Source organism: Camelus dromedarius, chromosome 5 (assembly GCF_036321535.1).
Source record: "Camelus dromedarius isolate mCamDro1 chromosome 5, mCamDro1.pat, whole genome shotgun sequence".
NCBI classification, from domain to species: Eukaryota; Metazoa; Chordata; class Mammalia; order Artiodactyla; family Camelidae; genus Camelus; species Camelus dromedarius.
The window spans coordinates 94173913-94184207 of NC_087440.1; the positions used below are offsets into that span (position 1 = coordinate 94173913).

Here is a 10295-nt window from a genome sequence, read left to right on the forward strand (position 1 = left end):
AGAAGTAGCCATCAAGCCCAGAAGCTGTGACACTTCGGATCCAGACTAAGTGAGGACAAAAATCCCTCCTCCCTTTGGGAAGGGGGAATTGGGATGATGAACAGGGAATACGACTCCAAGCCCTGCCCTCCCCAGTGAATATTCCACCCATTCATTTTTACACCCCGTGTAGCTAACTTGCCAAAGAAACTCAGGGCACCCGCTCCCCTGAGCCTGCCCGCTCTCGCCTTGAGAATGTACCATCCCCCCTTTAATAAATCCTCACTTTACTTTTTTAACCCCTGTGTCTTGTCTCTGAGCTCTTTCTGGGACGGGACAAGGGCCTGGAACTCCGGCTGCGCCCACTGGTAGCATCTTCAGCTGTGTTAGACAGTGAATTGACATTTGCACACGTTATGGAATGATTCCCACACCAAGTCTGGACGCCGGGGACTTCCTTGTCTCCCAGGGACTTTGACCCCATGTGACCCCGCGTGTTACTGAACCAGACTCGGGTCTGCTCGTCTGCATGCAGTAAAGGCAATCTACTGACGCCGGTGGTGGTGAAGGAAAGGCAGGCGCCCAGCTAGGAGAGCAGGCCGCTCGTGCTCAAAGCCCGAACTCCCCGAGGGCTTTCAGGGAAGGGGTGTTGAAGGCCTTGTTGGGGGAGGGGGTGCTGCGGCGCGTCTGATCCGCTGGTGCACAGTTCTCGGATTGGTTGGCATCCAGGTGAAGCTTCGGGCATCACCAACCTTGTGGTTCCAGCTGGTCTGGGGGCTCCGTGCTAGCGGTCGGCAGTTTGGCCAGGCCGCCCTCCACCTCCTCCTGTTAGCAGCCGTCTCTTCTCCACGCCCTTGCGCTTGGGAGCTGGGATTTCCTTTGTGAATCCAATTGCTTCATTATCATTATTGTTATTTTCTCAACCCGTGCAGGCGAAGCTCTCCTCTCATCCTTCGCTAGTATGTTTCTGGTGAGTGTTCATCTGTGGGTGCATTTGTTGCTGTTTTTTTTTTAATCAATTCTGCTCTGGTTCAGATTTATGACTCATTGTTTCTTGAACAAAACCCTCGGGATTTGCTATTTGTAGGCGATTCCTTGGGACGGGAAGAGGAGAAGCCTCAGAAGCTTCGTGACCCCGAAGGCTTTCGGATTCTCCCTGCCGCAAAGACAGAGCACATCCAGTGGCAGTGCGGTGTGTCTGCGTCCCTACCTGGCCCTGTGCCGCCTGCTTCTCTGAACCACCTCAACACGGAAGGGCTTCCCGAGCGACTGCCTTCGTTCTGGCTCCCGGCTGGTCCTGGCAAACAGAACTCCAAGGAGACCTCCTCCTTTTCAGACAGCGTGTTTGCCTGCAGTGCTGCTGCTGGGCCTCGCCGTTGCCCCTGCAGTGTCCGTCACTTCCTCCCGCTCGGCCTGCCGTCACCTACCGCTGGCTTATTTGTGCATTTACTTACTGTTGAAGCAGTGCTGACAGATGGCGCGCTGTTAGCTGTGCTGCACAAGAATTCGACTTTTATGCACATTAAGAAATGATGACCGCGGTAGACGCAGAGCCATCCGTCCTGGGGCAAAGTGGCTGCAACGTGCCTGCCCATGCTTCTCGTGCTGCGCGTCACATCCCCGTGGCCTACTCGTCGTGCGGCTGGAGGTGTGTCTCTAATTCCCCTTCACCTGTCTGGCCCCTCCCCACCTCTGGCGACCTCCTGTTTGTTCTATGTATTGGAGTCTGTTTCTGTTTTATTTTGTTTGTTCATTTTTGTTTTGTTGTTTTTCAGATTCCACGTATGAGTGAGATCGTGTGGTGTTGGTCTTTCTCTGTCTGACTTACTTCACTTAGCATAACGCCCAAGGCCATCCGTGCTGTCGTAGCAGGTGAGCATTCCTATTCTGTGGCTGAATCGTATTCCATTTGTGTACACGCCACGCCGTCTCTCTCCAGCCATCTTGTTGGACGCTTGCGTCGCTCCCCTGTCTTGGCTGTTGTAAGTAGAGCTGCTGTGAACACTGGGGTGCCTGCATGTTTTCACATTAATGTTTTTGTTTTCTTTGGGTGAATACCCAGGAATGGGGTGGCTGGATCACGTGGCGGCTCTGTGTTTAGTATTTTGAGGAACCTCCGTACTGTTTTCTACAGCGGCTGCACCAATTTGCATTCCCACCAGCAGTGCACGAGGGCTCCCTTTTCTCCATGTCCTCGCCAACACTTCCTTGTGGTCTTTTTGATAATAGCCATACTTTTTAAAAAATTAATTGTCTTTAATTGAAGTGTAGTCAGTTTACAGTGTTGTGCCAATTATTTCTGGTGCCAGCATCGTGCTTCAGTCACACGTACACATACGTGCATTCCTTTTCATATTCTTTTTCAGTATAAGTTACTAGAAGATACTAAATAAAGTTCCCTGAGCTCTACGGAAGAAACTTGTTTATCTGTTTTATACCTAGTAGTCAGTATCTGCAAATCTCGAACTCCCAGTTTATCCCTCCCCACCCCCTCCCCCGGTAACCGTGAGTGCGTGTTCCATGCCTGTGAGTCGGCTTCTGTTCTGTAAGTAAGCTCATCTGTGTCATTTTTAAAGACCCCACCTGTGAGTGCGGTCAGGTGGTGCTGTTCTCTCTCTGTCGGCCGGCTCGGCCGTGCTGGCGGGGCTGGGGAGACGCTGGCCCCTTTACACACGTTTTGGATCCCGTGGCTCAGGTCAGGTTTTCTACTTTCATAACTCAGTGCAAGTTCCCATTAAAAAGGTCTACACTTTGCTTCTGCACAGCTTCTGGGAAGATCGGGGAAACTGCCGCGTGGGGAGGTGTGCCTGAGCGCAGGACATTTCTGCCTCCGCATAGGAGGCTCCTTTCTGCCCTTCCCCGCTCATCGCTCGTCGCTGGGTGGGGCGGTCTGCATCCCATGGCTGCTGGCTGTGTGGCCCTCGGGTGGCTGGCCCCCCGCAGGCAGGTGCTGCCCCGGGCAGCCCACTGCCGTGAGCCTCCCGCAGCACTTCTGTGCGCTGCTCCCCGAGCCCAGCCCAGGGCGCCCCGCTGCGTCTTCAGGCTCAGCTGCGATGGCCTGGGGACAGCACTGGTCCCCTGGCTCTGTCTGCACCGCCGTCAGGGGCCCTTGTCAGACTCCCCCAACACCTGAGCCTCTCTCCCCCTCCGCCTGGCTTTGCCCTGGCGCCCCTCCTGCCTTCTGGCTGGTGAGCCGAGCCTAGCTGAGAACGGGCTCAGCCCGACAGGGCCTCCGCGCAGCGGGGCCGGTGCTCCCCTGCTTCCGGGCGCCGCATGCGCTGCGGTGCAGCTCTTAAGTGTTACTTTAAATGGCTGTTTCTTTTGTGTCGGAGTCTTTCCTTTTTTGCCTTGGTTGGATATTTGTCTTTGTTCAAATAATTAATTTTGATTTTCAGTAGGCTATGCGATCACATTGAGCATGTGTGTGAATATATGCACGCGTTCGTGTGTATTCAGTATGCACAATATACGCTATTGAAGATGAAATTGTTTTTCTTATAATAAATATATAAATATGTACATATATAGTTTATTCAGTAAGGAAGGACTCAAGGAGATAATCCTGACTTTGTGCATGTGTGGAATCTGTTTGAATGCTCATTGCTAGTTTTGGAGACATGAAATTCTTGGGCCGTGTTTTTCTTTAGCAGGGTTTTGCAGGCATTGGTAAACTTTGTTTTTGTAGGAATCAGGCTAGATCGTCCCCTCGTGCACGTGGTCTGACCCTGCATGGGTGTCTGCTTTGTTTCTCTTGAAGTCAAGTATCTCTAATAAAACATGTTTATTTATGACTGCTCTGGCCATTTTTTCTGGGAACTTTAAGAAATTTCCAGAACTTTGCTTTAAGTGTCTCAGAACACTGGTTCTGGACTCTTGGCTGCCTCCCCCTGCCAGTGACGTGACCAGTGCCACCGTCCTGGGCAGATCTTTTCTGGGAGTTGGGGGAGTGGTGTGGGGAGGGTGGGCAGGACACACGATGGCCTTAGAGGGACGGTGGGACTCCGTCTGAGAAAGTGGGGGCTGCTGGAGGGCTCCCGGCAGGGATTTGGGAGGCCCGCTATGCAGCCATAGGAGTGGAGTGGAGAGCAGGGGCGGCATGGGGCTGACAGGTAGGTGAGGGGCCCCACTTAGGCTTTTTGCAGGGGGCTGTGTAGGGCCATGGAGCTTGGACAGACTGGACATGGGGGAGAGCAAAGGGACTTCAAGGACAGCATGAAGGCGTGTGCCCCGAGCATCTGTGAGCATGGAGGGCTTCCTGAGGCAGGCTGAAGGGCGCCCTGCAGCGTGGCGGGAAGTGGTGTGCTCTGGCCTGGCGTCGGTGCACAGGCGGGTGGGTGTGCGGCTCAGCCCACTGGGCCGGGGCTAGACCCTTCTCTGGGGACTCATCAGCCTGTAAATGGCATTTGAACCAGAGGACCAGATGAGCTGGTCTAGGGACGCCTGCAGGAGGGAAGAGGGCATGTGCTGTCCTAGGCATGGCCTGGTCAGCAGTGGGGATGAGAAAGGGAGCAGAGGAGGATGGAGGATGCCTGCTGCTACCAAGTCCAAGCTCGTTCTGCTTGCCGCACGACAGGCCAATAATCGGGAGACAAGGGGCTGGGGCAAAAAAGTAACAACTTTATTTAGAGAAGACGGCACATAGAGAAGATGGGGGACTCATGTCCCAGAGAACCATCTTCCCCAAGTCAGAATCCAGGTTCTTTTCATACTAAAAAAGGGAGGGGGTGTGGTTGGTTGTTGCAAACTTCTTGGTTTCAGAACCCTTTGTTCTTGCAGCCGTCCACGTGGGTCAGGTCACGGTGTGCCTGCAAACCTCCAACAAGACAAATGTTACTCTCTGTTCTGCAGTTTTTGTCTCTATGTGAATGGGAAGTGTTCTACCCTTAAAGGTCAGAGCCTTGAGAGCGGGCTGTCCTGTCTATTTCAGGCTCTGGCAGCATTCCTTTACAAAAGGCGCAGAACCAGCCTGTCTGAGCACAGGGTACAGAGCACAGGGTGAGACCCAAGGAACAGATGCAACGTGGGGCCAGGCTTGCTCCTCCCTGTTACACGGCCAGGGAGGAGGGGACCGGAGCGCAGACGGCCTGGAGGCCGGAGCCCGCGGGGGAAGGCAGGCCCGGGCCTGCGGCTCGCGTCGTAGAAGCTTCTGCCGGGACCACGACTTACTTGGATTCCAGCTTGGATCTCACAGGCTCAAATGGCTGCTTTAAGCCCATTTGCTCTGAGACACTCTCAGGTCTAACTCAGGAGGACGCCCGATGCACGTTCAGACGCAGGGAGCCCACAGGAAGCGCTAGTGAACCAAAGGGCCTCGCGGAGGGGCAGGCGCCACCGGCGCCAGCCTCGGTCGCAGAGTGCGTGCTTGGAGAGCTGGGAACCGCGCCTGCAGCCCCAAGGACTGCGTGAGCCCAGGGCTGTGCGCTCAGACGCTTTGGCCCGCAGTCTCGGGGTCTGCACGGTGGATGCCGCAGGCATCGGTGTGGCCAGGCAGGGCGCCAGTCGGGGGTCGGGTGGCTGTGAGGCTGACGGCTGCCTGCCTTCAGGGCAGAGGCGCAGGGCGTCCCCCAGCTGCTGGGAATACTGAGAGTGAGACGTGAGCACGGGGCAGAGACGTGATTGTTATTGCTATTAAATGTCTGTACTATCCATCTGACTGGCCCTGTTGTATTTACGCCCCCACTGAAAAAGTCTTGCTTTCATGTATCTGAAGAACATACAATAATACAGCCTGAGAAGTGTAAATAAAGCTCTAGAGTGTTAAAAAAATGTTACAGTAAACTGGTAGGTCAGAGAGCGAAAGAGACATTATAGACACACGGTTGGATTTGTTTGTTTGTTTGTTTGTTTGTTTGTTCTGCAGGGGGAGGCGATTTAGGTTTATTTACTTCTCTAAGCAGAGGTGCTGGGGACTGAACCCAGGACCTCGTGCATGCTAAGCACACACTCCACCACGGAGCTGTGCCCTCTGTCTTGTTAGATTTTTAAATACATACCATTTGTTTAATTAGTCCTGCTGTTACTTACGCTAATTGGCACTATTTCTGCTGTTTCAATTAAGTAATAACATTCATTTAACAAAAAAGAAACTCATACCACAAAATCTGTAAGTTGAAACAGACACTGCTCTTTTCGTGTTATGGTAACAGCGGGTGTGTGCGCCCACGTACTGCCCCTTGCACAGCACGTCGCCACCTCTGTCTGGTGTGGCTGTGGCCGCCCAGGGCCCGGCGCACGTGCAAGCGGGTTGGCCGGTGAGCAGGTGGGAGGGTTCTTTTCTATTATTTCTGTTTCTGTTTTCTGTCTTTTCTATTATTCTGGCGAATTAGAAGAGGACCTGAGTCAGGTGAGCAGACAGGGCTGCCTGGGACCAGGGAGTCTGGACAGGATGCAGTGGGGAAGGTTGTCGGACGCCCCTCCGTGGGACTCAGTCAGGCTGGATGTGACGGAAGCCCTTCGATCTGGTGTACCTCCCATGTGACAGCAGAGGAGCCGCAAACACCACCGGTGACTGAAGTCCCATCTGTCTGCTGCCTTTAGTTGGTGGGCAAAGAGGCTGCTCACCTCCAGCTGGTAGAGCAGGCAGACAGCTGGGTGTGAGCAGGGAAAGGGGGACGCGGGCCAGTTGGCAGGAACTGGGCAGAAAGGAGGGGCACAGGCCAAATGCAGGGAACCACACATCACGTGAGCAGCAGGGGTCCCTGGGCAGAGAAGGAAAAGCAGGAGCCTTCGGGCTGATAAGGGATCATGCTTTTTGGGGTGACAAGTGGCCTGGAGAAGAACAAAGAAAGGTGAGGAAAGGCAGGAATCTCCAGTGTCTGAATGTGACCTTTTGCTCACTATGCCCTCATTTCAATAAAATCAGCCTTGGGGATCAGAAGTCCCCATCACGCACCGCCGCCGTGACACTTCCGATCCAGACTAAGGAAGGAAATAAAAATCCCTCCTGCCCACGGGAAGGTGGAGCTGGGATGATGATCAGGGAATACGACCCCAAACCTGCCCTCCCCAGTGACTATTCCGCCCACTCACTTTTATACCCTAAGTAACCAACTTGCCAAAGAAACAAGGGCAGCTGCTCACCTGAGCTGCCCGCGCTCCCCGTGAGACAGTCCTGTCCCTCCCTCAGTAAGTCCCCACTATATTTCTTAACCCCCGGGGTCTCGTGTCTGAATTCTTTCTGTGATGGGACAAGAACCTGGACACCACTGTGTCTGCATCCTAGGATGGGCAGACAGCGAACCGCCTTTTGGAAGCCCGATGGCTTGCCGGCCGCCGTCTCTTCTCACTGTCCAGGCAAGGGTCATGTGGCTGCCCTGGGCTGCAGAGGGCTGTGTCGGGAAGGATGGGGGCGGGGGCAATGGAGCACCAGGGGGTCTGCCCCAGAGAGTGATGGAGTGGGAGCTGCACACCTCGGTGTGTGGCCACCAGTCAGAGTGATGCCTGGGTCACGGTCCCCTGAGTGGGCCGGGCCTGGGGGTGAAGGGTTGCATTGCCCTTGTTGGGCGAGGAGACACCAGGACTGGCCACAGGGAGGGGAGGGGCGTGGAGGGGACGCAAGTGGGTGGAGAGGGCGGAGGTGCAGGGGGGAGGGTCATGGGTGCGGTAGGGAGGTAGCTGGAAAGAGGAGAGAGGGCGGGCGTTGGGCGGACACTGCAAACTGTGACTCTGGAGGCAGAGCGGTGGGCTCTGGGGAGTCCAGAGGCGGGCCTGGGACAGGCGGCTGGGGGGAGAGGAGGACGGCCCGCGTAACAGCAGGGACGGGGCTGCACGTGGGGCGGGGGGCAGACAGGGACTGGAGGGGGAGGGCGATGGGGGTGTGTGAGTGTGTGTGCGTGTCACTCTGAGGCTGGGGCTTCCACGGAGGGGAGGGAAGGGGGGCCCTGCACCCTGGCTCCTCGGGGTGGGGTCACTGCAGGGACCTCGGGTGGTCAGCGCTCAGCTCCAGGCAGATGGCTGTGTGGTCAGGGAGGGGGCTTTCGAGGCCTTGTGGTGGGGTGTGAGGGGCCGGGCTTTCTGAGGGGGGGACCCCCCGGTGGCTAGGGAGGGTGGGGGAAGGCGCCCTCAGCAGCCTCCTTCCCAGCAGCTTGCTGTCTGAGCAGTGTGCTGGTCCAGGCGCGTCCAGGGCTCTCTGGGGTCCCCTTCATGTGGACCAGTGGCTCAGGGTTGCCTGGGCTGCCCCGAGGCTGGTGCATCTGAACCTGCGTCTCCATGAGATTCTGGGGGGCCCTTGTGCATGAAGGTTGATGGAGATGGTCTTGCTGCCAAAGCGCAGCCTCCGCGCTCCACTCACCGAATTGAGACTTGAGGACAGAGGTTTTGATGAAGCAGAAGAGGCAGCTGTACTCCTTCGCCCGGCAAAGGAGGTCACAGCAGCTGATGCTTCCAGGCTGCGAGCCTGCTGGGGAAAGGGGGCGGGGTTTTATAGTAAAAGTTCAAGGGGCAGCTGGTTTCCATAGAGACCCTGTTACCGAGTCCAAACGCGCTCTGCTCGCTGCACGACAGGCCAATAAACCGGGAGACGAGGTGCTGGGGCAAGGAGTAGCGACTTCATTCGGGAAGATGGCGGAGCGAGAGGCTGGCAGGCAAATGTCTTGGAGAGCCATCCTACTCCAGTCAGAATTCAGGCTCCTTTTATACTAAAAAGGGAAGGGGGTGTGGTTGGGTGCTGCAAACTTCTTTGTTCTTGCAGCTGTCCATGGGGGGTCAAGCCACGGTTCCCCTGTAAAACCTCTAACAGAACAAGAGTTATTTTTTATTCTGCAACTTGTTATCTTTATATAAGCCCGAAAGTTAATACCCTTGAGAACGGGCTCTCCTGTGCATTTCAGGCTGAAGGCAACATTCCTTTACAAAAGGCGCAGAGCTGGCAGGACTAAGCCCAGGAAACAGGGCACAGGGTTAAAGCCAAAGGAGCAGACCTCATGTGGAGTCAGATCTGTTCTCTTCTGTTACAGCCCCGCTCAGGTAGCAGCTGGTGGCAAAGTTGTCCTGGTTCTGCAGACGCAGGGCCCCCTTCCCTCTGCTGGGTGTGAAGTCCTCCTCCGGCTTTGGGACTCTCTTAATATTCTTGTACCTGGAACGAGGGTGCTTAGGAAGGGGCTCCAGGGAAAAGTGCTCCAGAGAAAAACGTGTGCCGTTTATAGTCAGGTTGATAGATGCCTCTGGCATTTTGGGCTGAGGCCTGGGACCTCTCCCTGCAGGGTCTGCCCAGGCTGGGACAATAGAACACAAAGAAACCCCGCGGGGCTATAAACAATGCAGACATGTGCAGTGGGGTGAGTTATGAACCATAAGGTGCACAGAACACCTGACCGCTTCTCCGAGGTGTTGGTAGGGGATGGGCCCGAGTCCCGCCTCCTCTCCAGCCCAATGCTGGTCAGCAAAACATGCTTTAAATTATTGCACAGTTAAGCAGTTACAAATGCCAAGTGGTCACTGATGACAATAGGATCCTGCTCGGTTACAATCTGAGGGACCTGGAGCCGGGTGGGAGGGCCTTTGGTGCCCCCCTGCCATCCCAGTCCTCACTCGGACCCTTTCCCGAGGGGCACTGGCTTGTTCAGGTCCAAGGAGCCACTGCCCTGCTGGGGGCTCTCCTGGCCGAGCACGGTCTCCAGGGCCTGGTGGGGGCCCGGCCCAGTGGGTGTGCTCGTCTGCACCAGGTCCCTGCGCATGCCGCACCCCCTCTGTGGCCATCTCAGCTGGGACTCCTGGTGGCCCAGCCCTGCCTCTGGCTCCGTGGGCAGTCTTCCTGGGGCCTGAAGCCTCCGGCTCCTCCAGCTGAGTCCCTGTGTCCCCCATGCCTGTGGAGGCAGAACCTTGGGGTGTCCTTGCTCACCTCCCAGTCCTGTCACCAAGCCCTAGTTGCTCCTTGTCTCCAACTGTAGCTAAAAGTGCCACCTCCTCCAGGAAGTCGCCCTGACTGACCCCAGACCAGATTGGGCAGGGAGACCCACCCTCTGTGTCGTGCCCTGTGCCTCCCTTCATGGCCTCAAGCTGCACTTGTGAGCAAGTCCACCGACGGCAGTGTGGCCAGTGTCCAGCTGTGGCCACAGCCCTGCCCTGCTCAGGTGCCCTGGGTGATAAATGGATGAAGGACCGAGTGAAGAATGAAGGAAAACAAATCACAGGAAGGCTGCGCGGGGGCATCCAGGCTCTACGTTAAAACTCACTGACAACCTCCCAGGCCTGTGTGTGTTGGGGGTGGGGCAGGGCAGGAAGGGGAGTCAGGAAGCGGCTCTGCGGTGAGCGGCCCGGGCTGGCCTGGAGCCTGTCGGCTTCCTGTGTGTGGGGCGGCTGGGTTGGGGTGGGGGGGG

General features: G+C 56.1%; 1 long non-coding RNA gene across 1 annotated transcript; it reads right to left on the bottom strand.

Annotated features, from left to right (window-relative positions):
- Nucleotides 1–4619: 4619 nt before the first annotated feature.
- On the bottom strand, nucleotides 4620–10260 carry LOC135321367 (uncharacterized). Its single transcript, XR_010381105.1, has 3 exons — nucleotides 8898–10260; nucleotides 5146–8615; nucleotides 4620–4792 (listed from the first exon to the last, which is right to left on the bottom strand). It is a non-coding gene; the product is annotated as an uncharacterized LOC135321367 (long non-coding RNA).
- Between the last annotated feature and the right edge of the window lie 35 nt (nucleotides 10261–10295).